The sequence below is a fragment of the Staurois parvus genome, unplaced genomic scaffold (assembly GCF_062004578.1).
Source record: "Staurois parvus isolate SC_StPar_1 unplaced genomic scaffold, SC_StPar_1.0 ptg000290l, whole genome shotgun sequence".
In the NCBI taxonomy this organism is placed as follows: Eukaryota; Metazoa; Chordata; class Amphibia; order Anura; family Ranidae; genus Staurois; species Staurois parvus.
In genome coordinates, this window is record NW_028318086.1 from 621,880 (window position 1) to 637,290 (window position 15,411).

At 43.6% G+C, this 15,411-nt stretch overlaps 1 protein-coding gene across 6 annotated transcripts in view; it reads right to left on the bottom strand.

Moving 5' to 3' along the window:
* CHCHD6 (coiled-coil-helix-coiled-coil-helix domain containing 6) overlaps positions 1-15,411 on the bottom strand; it is a 450,070-nt gene that overhangs the window by 160,176 nt on the left and 274,483 nt on the right. The window lies entirely within an intron of this gene.

Here is a 15,411-nt window from a genome sequence, read left to right on the forward strand (position 1 = left end):
GTGTATGGACACATAGGATAACATTGTAAAAAAAAAACAAATAGAAAAAGCACCAAAAAATGAAACTCAAATTAACAAAAGCTGCTAAACCTTACCCTTAACCTCTTGCCGTCTGCCTGCTGTTTATAAACGGCAGGGCGGTGGCAGTCCAGGGGCGGGTTGCCGTTCATAAATGGCACCCGCCTTTTCTAGCTGTGCGCTCTCCCTGGGAGCACGCACTATCGCAATCCGGTGCCCGCTGTGTCCTCCGGACACAGTGAAACACCGATCATCAAACGGGACCTCTGTACGAGGTCCCGATCATGTGATCACTGATTGGTGAATCAGTGATCACATGCAAAGTAGTAAGCAAGATGTCACTTGTGACATCATTGCTTACTACGTGTGAAATCTGTGAATGATCACAGAGGTCACATGGTACAAGGCTATTCACAACAGCCTTGTACCATGTGACAAGCTGTGACCAATCACAGCTCACTCAGTATTTCTCAATGACTGCAAGAATGCAGACAGAGAGAAAGAGAAATGATTGCTTTTACATCCTTTATGAGTGTAAAAGCAATCAGTGTAAAAAAATTAAAAAAAAATCTTCATCACCCCCCACAAGTAGTACAGTGTCACCATGGTGACACTGTACTGCTAGGGTGACAGTATGTAAAAAAAAAATATATATATAAAAAAAATAAAATAAAAATGTAAAAAAAAAATTTTAAAAATTATAATTTTTGGTTATAAAATAATTTGGATTTACTAAAAAAATAACGGAATAAATTTTGGCCAAGATTTATGATGAAATATTATTTATTTGCAAAATTTTATTAAAAAAAACACTTTTTTAAAAAAAAATTTGACTTTCATTTACAGAGTAAAAAAAATAAAAATCCCAGCGGTGAATAAATACCACCAAAATAAAGCTTTATCTGTCTCAAAAAAATGGTAAAAAATTCATATGAGTACAGTGTTGCATGACCGCGCAATTGTCATTCAAAGTATGATAGCGCTGAAAGCTGAAAATTGCTCCGGACAGGAAGTGGTTAAAATAAAAGGTTATAGTAATAAAACAACAAAAGGTAGCGCAATTTTCAAATTGAGTATACAACTTATATTGTGATATAAAATAAATGTGAACAAAAACAAAATGGTCTCTGAAAATTTTTCTTTCCATCAATTGTGAGAAACGTCCATCATCAAAAACAATTGTGCAACTCCACCACCAACAGAAATGAATAAACTTACCAGAGCAAGTTGCCAGTTCAATTATAAACCAGCAATTGCACTTCTTTGCTCTGGGAGCAATACTCTGCAGGCAGACTCAGCGGTGACCAGATATTCCAATCAATTCACTCCCAGCTAATGATGCAATACTCTGCAGGCCAGGGAAGCCCAGATATCCAGACACTTATTATATATATCCTCTTTGGGAGCAATACTCTGCAGATCTATGAACTCAGCAGCGAAATCCTCCAAACAGCATTCCAAATACTTTATGCACAGGCTCAGAAGACAACAAAGCAGATGATCGTCTGATACCGTATAGCACATGTATTCATAAAAGCTCATCAAAATCCACTCACATGGAAAAGAGTCTAGCCGACACTAGCAACACACACATTTGGTTAAAAACATCACAGAAAGCCGGGCACACCGGCCGCTTACGGAATGTAGTGATGTCAGTCCGAAGCTCCACCCTACGCGTTTTGTCACCTGACGTCTTCACGGAGGGGAAGTGGTGGAGTTGCACAATTGTTTTTGGTGATGGACGTTTCTCAGAATTGATGGAAAGAGAAATTTCAGAGACAGTTTTTTTTGTTCACATTTATTTTATATCACAATATAAGTTGTATACTCAATTTGAAAATACCGCTACCTTTTGTTGTTATATAAGATAACATTGAGCTGCTTCTACAGGCATAACACAAAACTCCTGTAGAAGCAGTGTTTTTAAAAGCCAGTGTGTGCATGGACCTTTAAAACTGCCCCCTCCGTATGATATTCAAAGGATTTTTGTCAGGACCAGGATCTGAACCCATGATCTCTGCTGCATCTGGCAGTAGCTCTCCTTGCTGAGCCACCTAAGATGCTGGACAACATCCTGTCTGAAACCTTCCCTTGTACCTTGTTTCTGGTGAACCTTACTATTCCCATGAACTTCCTATGTAAACCATGCCTTTGCACTACCTGTTTGCCAGATTATTGTACTCTCTCCAGTTGATATATTTCTCTTTTGAGTACTTGTAGCTGCCCTTAACTTCACCACCACTCATTACCAACCTTTTGCGTGTTCTTTGACTATGCTTCCACTTGATCCCAATCTGCAAGCACTTGTTACCGACCTTTAGCTTGTTTACCGACTATGCTTCTGCCTGATCCCTACCTGCTATATCTGTCAATGGGACCCAGCTTGCTCACCTCCTGGTGGGGCAAGCCTGAAGACTGCAACCTGGTACTAACATGCAGCAAAACCCATCTCCACCATCAGGGGCTCTGGGGAATACTGGTTAGTGCCTAGACCCCGCGTTTGGGGTGAAACCACATCATCTGCTTATCCAGATGGTCGGTGGAGCTTGTCGTCTGCTACAGCTACTGGTCTTTGAGCCTGACCCCTGAACAATTTTCCCCTCTACTTCTGATCACTGTTGGAATTGTGAAAGGGGAACCGAGACTATTCTACATGTGTGGTGGTCTTTCCCCCGGGATCAAACCTTTTTTGGTCCAGTGTTTTTACCACCTATAAAGAAGCGAAGGGTTAGAACATTCCCGTTACTCCAAAAATAACTCATCTCTCTATGTATTGGGCTACATCTCTACAGCTAAAAAGGGCGTTCTTCACTTCCTTATGCTAGCCACCAGGGCAGTTATCCCCCGACACTGAAGGACTACACATACTCCTCTGAGAATGGGCTACTGAGCTGTCCCTCCTACAACGCATGGAGGAGTGGACTGGCTGACTTTATAATCGATACACATCCTACATGAATTCATGGACCACTTGGATCGTTTATCTTGGCTCTTCAGAATTCAAAGATAGGGCTCATGTACAGGGGCGGACTGACCATTTGGAAACTCGGCCCGGGGTCAGTAGGGGGCCCCATGAGATGGCCCGGTACCTTTTTCATAGGCTTTTTTGAGTTTGGGCAAGGACACAGGGGCCCCATGATCCTCTATTGCCCGGGGGCCCCATGAGTTGTCAGTCCGCCCCTGCTCATGTACACTGCAGCTAATAAACTCACGTTTAGGAGCTGTTCAGCGTTTTTTTCACCAGCGCCTGAACTCACCCTAATGTTTTCCTATGTGTCCATGTACACATCTTCATTTACAGTCGTTTACAGGCAGTTGAGTTTACAGTCGTTTTTTTGAATGCAGAAAACATGCGTTCAGGAGTAGATTCTATCAGCGTTTCAAATGCAAAATGCTTCTAAACGTGGCTAACCGAGTCTATAAGCGTTTGTGTTTGAAACTTTTTTTTAACTCTTCCATTTCCAAATGCTGTCCAGAGCCTTTTTTCATCATGAAAAATGCATGCAAAGCTTTTTCCCGGTACTCAGATGGACCCTTACACCATACTGTGAGGTTTCGCATGAAAGAAAATATGTTAGACACTGCTGCAATAATTTCTGCTCAGAAATGAGCTGGAACACATCCAAATGCCGCAAAAAAAAAAAAAAAGACAGTTAATCTCAACAAATACTGCTCTCTCTGCTTCTGCTCTCTCTATTTCTCTCAAAATGTCTGAAATAGTTAATTTTTTTACTGTTTTTAAGTGCATTCTGGGTATTTTGGAAGGTCTCCTGAGCTTATCTTTAATAAATGCTTCTAAACGCAAACGTTCATAAACGTGCATAAACGCGGTATGCAAACACGGCTAAACAGACTTTTTTAAACCTACATTTTCCAGCAGTCGGTTTCCATCGTTCAGAAGTGTCCCGTGTACATGGAGCCATACCAAGATGTCCTAACTGTTTAACATCACCTCCAGAAGCCATGTTTTCCTTCTCTCCTGGGCATCTATTGCTGTAGTTTTTCATTCTTCTGATTTCTTTCTATTTCTGTCTTTTTACTGTATGTTTCCTTTTTGTTCTCTGAGGTTGATTTACTACAACTGGAGAGCACAAAATCTGGTGCAGCTCTGAATAGAAACCAATCAGCTGCAGGTTTTTTTGTCAAAGCTTAAAGGATAAGTTCATCTTTAGGAACATGTTACATTTTCCACCCATTTTTAGGGTGAAACATGTAATATGTTTCCACTTCTGCAGCTGCTGCCCACTCTGCTGGCTCTAATGACAGGACATAGGAATAGGGATCTTCTCCCCCCGTTTGCGGTCACTATTTTTAAAAAAACGTTGGAGTGTGGGGCTCTGCCTGTCCGGCCACATCATTCATTCAAAGACTTCCATGAATTGGAAACTACAAGTACCGTCAGCCTTTTGCGGCTGTTGGCTCCTACTTCTCAATGAACTACCATGGCGTGGTTGAGCTCTCTGGTAGTTCATTGTCTCTTCCTGTCAGTGTGTATCTACCTGCCTGTATGAGGTACAAGGTACGAGTAGATAGATACACCGACAATTCTGCAGGAGTCCTGCATGGCACCAGTGATCTGCTGATCATAGGTGCAATGCTTTACAAGCTCCAAGTAAAAGAAAAAAAAAATAAATGCACATTTTTTTACTTGCAAAGAAGAAGTGCATTTTTTTCTTTTAAAGGTGAACTTATCCTTTAATTGAACAAACTAAAGTTAGAAGCTGATTGGCTACTATGCACAGCTCCCCCAGATTTTGCACTCTCCAGGTTTAGTAAATCAACCCCTTTTTGTCTTTTCTTAGGCTGGCCATCCACTATACAATTTTCTGTCCAATTTCCCTTAGATTTACCTTAAACTATATAGTGAAAGGGCCTGCCTAACTGGATACAATTGAAAGTGTGGTTTAGGTTTGATCTAATATTATATGGTTTTTGGTAAATCTAAAGCAATTTTCTAAAGAAAATTGTATAATGTATGGCCTGACTAAGGTTCTTTTTTTTTTTGTCCGCGGAGTGAACAAAAAGTGAACAAAAAGTGTGCAAGTACAAAACACAAACGCAAAAAAGTGCACTTAGGGGTGTACTTTAGTCCACCCTCCAAAGGGGTAGAACCTCTACCCTGATCCCCCAGGGCGTAAAGCTCCTGACAGGAACAAAGGTTTCCACATGGTTCACCTAGCCAAAAGGCCTGGTGGACCCCTTTCCTTGTGGATAGTCAAAGCCAACCAAGTACTAGGTCAGGGAGCTCTCCCAAAGAGAGACCCCCAGGAACAGGGAAGGAAGGAACCTAATGGCCACGCATCCTCCCCCTAGACTTCAGGGTAGGCCCGAGGACCCACACCCTACCATCCTAGTGAGGAAAAAAACACACACAAAAGTGAAAGACAATAGGAGAAAAATAAATACATAAGTGGCCGTGCAATTGTGCACTGGCTAGGCCCTGAGGCCCATAGCCAAAAAACTGCCCTGGACATAGCCAAAAGGCCTAGTCCTAAAAGGCACAGTGCAGGAAAAGTATTTAGAACAGTGACCTTGTGCACGTTTTACACGTGGGATCCCACCCCCATGTGCTACTAAGAGCATCCCTGAAGCGACCACTCTCAGGGGGCACTGCTCCGCAGACTCTCTGCCTCCCAGGCCCTTGGACAGACAAGGTAAACCCATTCAAAATCAGGAGGAACTGGGCCTCTCCAGTTTTTCAGGGTGAATTACTACCAGACCCCAACAGCCTGTGGGCGCCTCGGTTTCGCTTCCAGCCGGTACCAACCTTCAGAGCCCCCATCATACTAGCAGAGGTACTATACAACCAGCTATCCTCGCCTAAAAGCATGAATGACTGCTGAGCACCCCAACTGGACACTGATAAAAAGAGATTCTACACTTGATGTTAGCCAAAAGGCCGAGAAGCGATGTCTTGTCTTAGGCTCTTGCTTTAGTTGCTGTAGCCTGTTGTCCCTGTTAGCCAACAGAGCCTCTATTCCTTTTACTCTTTTTTATACTCTTAATTGCTATGACACACAACTCTGGCATGATATTAGTGATTGCTCTGTTTATCTTGGTCTTCTGCTTTAATTTGTGGTCCTATTGTACCTTATTGACCTATTTTGGATTGAGTTGGTGTTCCTGTTAGGCCCATTGGCAGTGCCTGTACTATGCTTTTTTTTTTCTTTAAATGTAAAAAAATTGCATCCTCCAGATGGTCGAGAAAATTTTTTTCTAATGGATATTCTAACACCTTATTCCACAGAAAGCAGTCTTTCTCCAGTTCTAGTTTTGCCAATCAATCCCCTAAAGCCACTCACCTTGCTGGTCTCAGTCTGGTTTTGCTACCACCCATCTCACAATTATCATGAACAATGCAGGACCAGATGCCATGTCCGATATTAATGATGTGCCCACTAGTTCTGTACACTTGATGATGTAGGAGTGCCTGGCCACATTTCAGCTCTGGAATGATCAGGATCACTGCTTTTAAACTTATATTAAAACCTTACATATACTCACTGAAGTGTCTAGTCTCAGATGATGCACAGTAATGAATTACATCCTCCTGCATAGGCTGTACCATATTCAAAGTACAGAATCTAGACAGCATTTCTTATCTCCAGGAGGCAGGGAGCTGGGACCTGATGTCACATACTGCATAGCACAGAGCTGAGTGTAATCTGAGAATTGAGTGCATAGGGAAACATGCACATCTGAGGATGTCAATCACCTGCTGTATGCTGGAGTGTCACGATAGACTGTCAGAAGTGGCTCATGCAGATAGCAGAGGAAGGAGAAAGCAGTTCAACTTGCTAGCCAGCTAGCCAACAACCAAATTAACCTGTCTAACAATATGCATATTGTTAGACAGGTTAATTTGGTTGTTGGCTAGCTGGCTGGCAAGTTCAACTAGGTATATTCATTTCTTTTTTGTTGATATGTGTTGCCTGTCCATGTTTCTTGTTGTATAAGCCAGTCATAGACTGGGGCAGTGACCACTTTTTGTACGGAAGGAGAAAGCAGACAGAATCCACCCTAAGTGCTATGGTCTGAGGCAAGTACACACTATATGAAGATATGCTTTGCTCATTTTTTATTGCAGGGTTTACAACCTCTTTATGTTATGTATGGCTTAGAACCAAATGTAGAAAGTGCCATTGCTACGGGGAATATGGCTTAGAACCAAATGTAGAAAGTGCCATTGCTAGGTGGAATATGGCTTAGAACCAAATGTAGAACGTGCCATTGCTACGAGGAATATGGCTCAGAACCAAATGTAGAAAGTTCCCTTGCTATGAGGAATATGGCTTAGAACCAAATATAGAAAGTGCCATTGCTACGGGGAATATGGCTTAGAACCAAATGTATAAAGTGCCATTGCTACGGGGTATATGGCTTAGAACCAAATGTAGAAAGTGCCATTGCTACGGGGAATATGGCTTAGAACCAAATGTAGAAAGTGCCATTGCTACGAGGAATATGGCTTAGAACCAAATGTAGAAAGTGGCATTGCTACGGGGAACATGGCTTAGAACCAAATGTAGAAAGTGGCATTGCTACGGGGAATATGGCTTAGAACCAAATGTAGAAAGTGCCATTGCTATGGGGAATATGGCTTAGAACCAAATGTAGAAAGTGCCATTGCTAGGTGGAATATGGCTTAGAACCAAATGTAGAACGTGCCATTGCTACGAGGAATATGGCTCAGAACCAAATGTAGAAAGTGCCATTGCTACGAGGAATATGGCTTAGAACCAAATGTATAAAGTGCCATGTCTATGAGGAATATGGCTTAGAACTAAATGTAGAAAGTGCCATTGCTACGGGGAATATGGCTTAGAACCAAATGTAGAAAGTTCCCTTGCTACGGGGAATATGGCTTAGAACCAAATGTAGAAAGTGCCATTGCTACGAGGAATATGGCTTAGAACCAAATGTAGAAAGTGCCATTGCTACGGGGAATATGGCTTAGAACCAAATGTAGAAAGTGCCATTGCTACGGGGAATATGGCTTAGAACCAAATGTAGAAAGTGCCATTGCTACGGGGAATATGGCTTAGAACCAAATGTAGAAAGTGCCATTGCTACGGGGAATAAGGAAACTATTTTGCTAGCAGGGATAAGGGAACTTGAAGACTGTCAGAGATAGGGGACGACTGATAGAGATCAGAGAGGATTGTCCAAAAACGTACAGCGTATAGCAGACTCTCAGCTGAAAGTCAGGTTAATAGCTTTGATGAAACGTAGCTCTGAAATGAGCCATAACTAGCTAAAAACACATTACAAAATGCATCAAACTGATGAAAATGATATTCATTCAACCATTCCACTTTAAAATGACTTGATGCATTGCCAGAGCCGTGTCTGTATGTCTACACTGATGACTGCTCTTATTTGTAGTCTATTTATACTGAGAAACTTTACTGCAATCTGCAAGTAACATAACATAGATTGAGAATTTCTAGACTTTAAAATTGCTCTATAAAGGAGCCAGAGAACCACAAAGATTTCACATGGTGAAACCAGCAAGCACATCTATGGCCTGCTCCAGTCCAGACAGCAATTACTATTCCAGAGAGGAGAAGAGAGCTGAATTAATGGCCTGATTGCTCGGAGAGGGACCCTAGCCTCGCCTGGGGCTGGTAATTACCAATCAGGTCACTGCAGTCCATTGTAAACAAGTGATTTCTCAAGTGCTGTTTCTAAGGAAGCCTTTTGGATTGTTTTTCCTTCTACTTGTCGCAGAGAAAAGGACATGAGAAATGCCTCTTCGACATTCATCCTGTTCAAGGCTACAGAGACAGCTTACTGGCCAAGTTTGGTTGCTGTAGACTTCTGAAGGTGATCTGCCCGTGCTTGGACAGTGCAGTACTTTGACACTCAATCATCACCAGAAAATCCAGTTGCATGGTGACCACATCTCTGTGGTCAGTTCCATTTTTTTCTAGATAAGAAATGGGTACAGAGTGATCAGATTCTATAGATTTGGTAATACATGTGTATGATCCTATCTGTGGGGTAGCACAGTGGCTAAATGGTTAGCACTTCCACCTGGCAGTACTAGGGTCATTGATTCCAATCCCAACCATGGCACCACCTGCCTGGAGTTTGCATGTTCTCCCTGTGCCTGCGTGGGTTTCCTCCGGGTACTCTGGTTTCCTCCCACACTCCAAAGACATGCTGGCAGGTTAATTGGTTCCTGTCTAAATTGGCCCTAGTATGTGTGTAATGGACCGCCTGACAGCACCTCTATCAATCCCCTGGCAGAGCCTCCCCAGAGTGCGGAGTCTAAGCACCGGAGCACTTGTTCACCAGGGCCCCTGATGGTGGGGATGGACTTGGAGCGCTCCGGTACCAGGTCGCAGCTGCTAGGTATCTCCAACAGGGGTAGAGGAGTCTGACAGGAGCTCCAGGGGGCTAAGAGTCTGATGTGAGGGAGCCTAGTGATCCCTGCGGGATGGATGGATGGATGAGCTAAATCAGAGTCATACAGGCCGGGTCGGTAACTAGCGGGTCGGTGAGGTACAAAACGGTAGGCAAAAGGATAGTCGGGTCACACGCAGGGTCAATACCAAAAGATCAGATTTAAAGGGGAACATCCAGGAGCAGAGTCCTCCTCCCCTGCTGGAATGGGGCTGTGCTTTGTAGGCAAGCTGAATTCTCTGAACTGGATGGACAGCAAAACAAAACTTGTTTGGAAGGTTAACCTCCCTAGCGGTCTGATTATTTCAGATTTTTGATGCTGAAAGCGGTACCATTATTTTGCATGGAAAATATGTAGTTTTTTTATTGTAGGCTGTAATTTTTAGGAATAACTCACTGAAATCTGTCCGAACAAGAGTCTAGTAAACATCCCGGGTATGATAAAACTTGAAACACAAAATCATAAATTATAATTTAATAAATAATCATAAAAAATAATAATATAATAATAAATTTAATTCAATAATATAATCAAACCAAAAACACTGAAATTTGAAATACAGAGGCAAATTCGCACATCGCTGAGCAAAGTCGCAAAATCGTTGTCAGTGTCTGATGAGGAATTTCTCCCACGAATCATTATCACTCAATTCTGCAAGTGGTTCTGATTTACTATCGCTGTTCTCTAGCCGGTCTAAAACCGCTTTTGACGTAAAGGGACACTTTTTAGACGCCATGGACGTTTCTCAGTTTCCAGGCAGAAAGAACAGTAAAAATGCAGGCAGGGCGCCGGACAAAGCACTCGGGACAAAATGTATGTGAAATGCATTGAAACAGCAATGTTTTACTATGTAATAGTCATTTAAAAAAAAATAAAATTTTTTAAAAATTTCAAATTTCCCGCCGGTTCCGGGGCCCATACGTCCCGACGTCACAGGGACCGGAACACGGAAGCCGGATGCCGGCATCGGCCGGAGGAGATGGCCGGGGACACTGCAGGGGACACATCGTGGGAGCGAAGGACAAGGTAAGTGCTGCAGGGACCCCCTGAGCAACGCCGAGTGTAGCTCGGGGTTACCACTTTTGGTACGGACATTTTACCCCGAGCTACACTCGGGAATACCGCCAGGGGGGTTAAAAAGTTACCCTCTCACAAGCTTAACATATTGACACTAAGAATGAGGTAGTGTAGAAAAGGGAACATATAGTGAGGCATAGGAGATGAGGCACTGCAGAGTCGGGAGTGTGCAGCATGGCATACGGAATGAACATACAGCATGGCATGGAATGAGTCGCTGCAGAACAGGGAAGGTACAGCACGGCATACAGAATGAGCCAGTGTTGAATACGGAAAGTACAGCTTGTCATATGGAATAAGAGAGGTGTGTGGTCTATCTGCAAGGACTGTCAATGAAGCCAGCATAGCTGAATAAAAATGAATGGCTTATGTCATCCATGTGCAGCTGTGCATCAGTGTTTATATGGAATAAACTGGTGCAAAAAAAGGTGACTATACAGCATGGCACACGGCACGTATCAGCAGGTATTTTAAAGTGTTACTAAACCCACAACAGTACAATCAGTCTGTAGATGCAGTAAAGCATGCTTGTTATACTCACTGTGGAACCTAAGGGATTAATCCTCTGCATTGTGTAAAAAGGCTGTTTGATCCTGTCTTCTCTGGTCCTGTCCTTCTTCTACTGTCCACAATCTATCTGCTGATAGAACAGAGTCTTGGGGGCAAGCTGTACATGCTCAGGTTGGTGTGTATTACTAGAGTTTTTTTTTTTTTGGGAGAGTGCATGTGATCAGCACAGGGCCAATCAGCACTGTCCAGACAGAGGGTCAGGGGTCATGCAGCCTCATAGGACAATCAAGGAGAATGAAAACTCCTCCTACAAGCTTTAGAGAGTTTTTGGATTTTTCTTTGGGAGGGTGCATGTAATCAGCACAGGGACATTCAGCACTGCCCAGACAGAGGGTCAGGGGTCATGCAGCCTCATAGGACAGTGAGAGGAGAATGGAAATCCCCCCTACAAGCTTTAACCAGTGCTCTGCTGGACTCTGATAGAAGTCATAAGACTGCTATATACTGCTGATGAGAAAAGTTATTTAGCAGTTTATATTTATTAAAATAATTGCATGTCCATGTTCTGTGTACTGTGGGAGACCAGATAGAAAGAATGCAGGGTCCGGGGAGAGCAGATATAGTGAATGCAGGGTCCGGGGAGAGCAGATATAGTGAATGCAGGGTCCGGGGAGACCGGATATAGTGAATGCAGGGTCCGGGGAGAGCAGATATAGTGAATGCAGGGTCCGGGGAGAGCAGATATAGTGAATGCAGGGTCCAGGGAGACCGGATATTGTGAATGCAGTGTCCAGGGAGACCGGATATAGTGAATGCAGGGTCCGGGGAGACCGGATATAGTGAATGCAGGGTCCGGGGAGACCAGATATAGTGAATGCAGGGTCCGGGGAGACCAGATATAGTGAATGCGGGGTCCGGGGAGACCAGATATAGTGAATGCAGGGTCCGGGGAGAGCGGATATAGTGAATGCAGGGTCCGGGGAGACCAGATATAGTGAATGCAGGGTCCAGGGAGAGCAGATATAGTGAATGCAGGGTCCGGGGAGAGCAGATATAGTGAATGCAGGGTCCGGAGAGAGCAGATATAGTGAATGCAGGGTCCGGGGAGAGCGGATATAGTGAATGCAGGGTCCGAGGAGACCTGATATAGTGAATGCAGGGTCCGGAGAGAGCAGATATAGTGAATGCAGGGTCTAGGGAGACCAGATATAGTGAATCCAGGGTCCGGGGAGAGCAGATATAGTGAATGCAGGGTCCGGGGAGAGCAGATATAGTGAATGCAGGGTCCGGGGAGAGCAGATATAGTGAATGCAGGGTCCTGGGTTTAGTAACACTTTAAGGGTCCATTCATACAACTGTGCTTCGGTAAAGCGTAATGGTGTGATGTGGCGTTCATTCTAAATAACACCCTTGCACACCTTGCCAAAAGATGTGCGTTGCAGTACACCACAATGCATGGCCTTCCTATGCCCGTTCTTTGTTTACAAGACATGTGTATATAGGTTTTTTTTTCTTTTTTAAAGTGACACCACAGCTCTTTAAATAATTTTTCTGTTTTACAGGAATGACATTACCACTGTCCATATATAGCTTCTCTTTTACTAGAATGGCATCACCACTCTTCAAATATAGGTCCAATGTTACAGGAGTGACATCACCACTCTCCAAATATAGGTCCAATGTTACAGGAGTGACATCACCACTCTCCAAATATAGGTCCAATGTTACAGGAGTGACATCACCACTCTCCAAATATAGGTCCAATGTTACAGGAGTGACATCACCACTCTCCAAATATAGGTCCAATGTTACAGGAGTGACATCACCACTCTCCAAATATAGGTCCAATGTTACAGGAGTGACATCACCACTCTCCAAATATTGTTTCTGCTTTAAAGGTGTGATAAGACCACTCAACAAACTGAATGCTCTGTTTTACAAAACTGAATCACCACTTTCCATTATAAGTTCTATTTTACAGGACTGACATCACCAGTCTCCAAATATACATCCTTTTTTATCTGACCGATATTATCACCCTCTCAATATATGAGGTGTTACAATTTATTTCCTGGAATTAACTATCATGGTGGACAATCCACTTGTCAGGGCAGAGTTACGGTCTTTTCCTCTGAACAGATTCCAATAACCTTTTCAGAATTTCCATGTAACAATGTTAGTTGATTGTTGTAGCGTGTTCTATAAACTGGCAGTGAACTATCCCCTTGTGATAAAAAAAAAAAAAAAACACCAGAATTAGAGTACGAGTGTTCACACTTGCATCAGTCCTTTGCGTTTTTGGCTGCCCACTTGTGTCATCATGGACATCTTTCCACCCCTCCTTAAACTGCCTATGCCATTCAAAAACTCTTAGTGTGAGGTGTGAATTAAAGCTCCATTTTCACAGTTAATTGACAAAGTAGTTGTTCAGCAATTCAGGTCAGGTTTAGATCAGGATCGGGTTAGGTTTACATCCAGGGGTGGACTGACAACTCATGGGGCCCCCGGGCAATAGGGTATCATGGGGCCCCTGTGTCCTTGCCCAAACTCAAAAAAGCCTATGAAAAAAGTACCAGGGGCATCTCATGGGGCCCCCTACTGACCCCGGTCCCTCGGGCAGTGCCCGAGTTTCCAAATGGTCAGTCCGCCCCTGTTTACATCAGTATCAGGAGAGAAAACCAGCCTGAAATCGTGTTCACAAACTTTTGACGTATGCAATTCAGAAGTGGTTCCCGCAGAAGTCCATGAGCCTGTATTCCCCACCTGAACTGAACCGCACTGCTCAGAAATCAAACAGGACTCTGTCAATCTGCACTGAAACTTCACTGTCAGTACACCGGACATAAGTGACCAGTCACAGTAGGAAGCAATGGTATTTCACGTTACATGCGGATTGGATGGGTCCAAACCACTTCCAATCCACATACAATGGGGCAAAAAAGTATTTAGTCAGCCACCAATTGTGCACATTCTCCCACTTAAAAAGATGAGAGAGGCCTGTAATTGGCATCATAGGTAGACCTCAACTATGAGAGACAAAATAAGAAAAAAAATCCAGACAATCACATTGGCTGATTTGGAAAGAATCACCTACAAACAAGCAAGATTTCTGGCTCTCACAGACCTGTACCGTCTTCTTTAAGAGGCTCCTCTGTCCTGCACTCATTACCTGTATCAGTGGCACCTGTTTGAATTTGTTATCAGTATAAAAGACACCTGTCCACAACCTCAAACAGTCACACTCCAAACTCCACTATGGTGAAGAGCTGTCGAAGGACACCAGAAACAAAATTGCAGACCTGCACCAGGCTGGGAAGACTGAATCTGCAATAGGCAAGCAGCTTGGTGTGAACAAATCAACTGTGGGAGCAATAATTAGAAAACGGAAGACATACAAGACCACTGATAATCTCCCTCGATCTGGGGCTCCACGCAAAATCTCACCCCGTGGGGTCAAAATGATCACAAGAACGGTGAGCAAAAATCCCAGGACCACACCGGGTGACCTAGTGAATGACCTGCAGAGAGCTGGGACCAATGTAACAAAGGCTACCATCAGTAGCACACTACGCCGCCAGGGACTCAGATCCTGCAGTGCCAGACGTGACCCCCTGCTTAAGCCAGTACATGTCTGGGCCCGTCTGTAGTTTGCTAGAGAGCATTTGGATGATCCAGAAGAGGATTGGGAGAATGTCATATGGTCAGATGAAACCAAAATAGAACTGTTTGGTAGAAACACAACTTGTCATGTTTGGAGGAGAGAGAATGCTGAGTTGCATCCAAAGAACACCATACCTACTGTGAAGCATGGGGGTGGCAACATCATGCTTTGGGGCTGTTTCTCCGCAAAGGGACCAGGACGACTGATCCATGTACAGGACAGAATGAATGGGGCCATGTATCGTGAGATTTTGAGTGCAAACCTCCTTCCATCAGCAAGGGCATTGAAGATGAAACGTGGCTGGGTCTTCCAACATGACAATGATCCCAAACATACCGCCCGGGCAATGAAGGAGTGGCTTCGTAAGAAGCACTTCAAGGTCCTGGAATGGCCTAGCCAATCTCCAGATCTCAACCCCATAGAAAACCTTTGGAGGGAGTTGAAAGTCTGTGTTGCCCAATGACAGCCCCAAAACATCACTGCTCTAGAGGAGATCTGCATGGAGGATGGGCCAACATACCAGCAACAGTGTGTGCCAACCTTGTGAAGACTTACAGGAAACGTCTGACCTCTGTCATTGCCAACAAAGGATATATAACAAAGTATTGACATGAACTTTTGATATTGACCAAATACTTATTTTCCACCATATTTTGCAAATAAATTATTTCCAAATCAGCCAATGTGATTGTCTGGATTTTTTGTTCTCATTTTCTCTCTCATAGTTGAGGTCTAC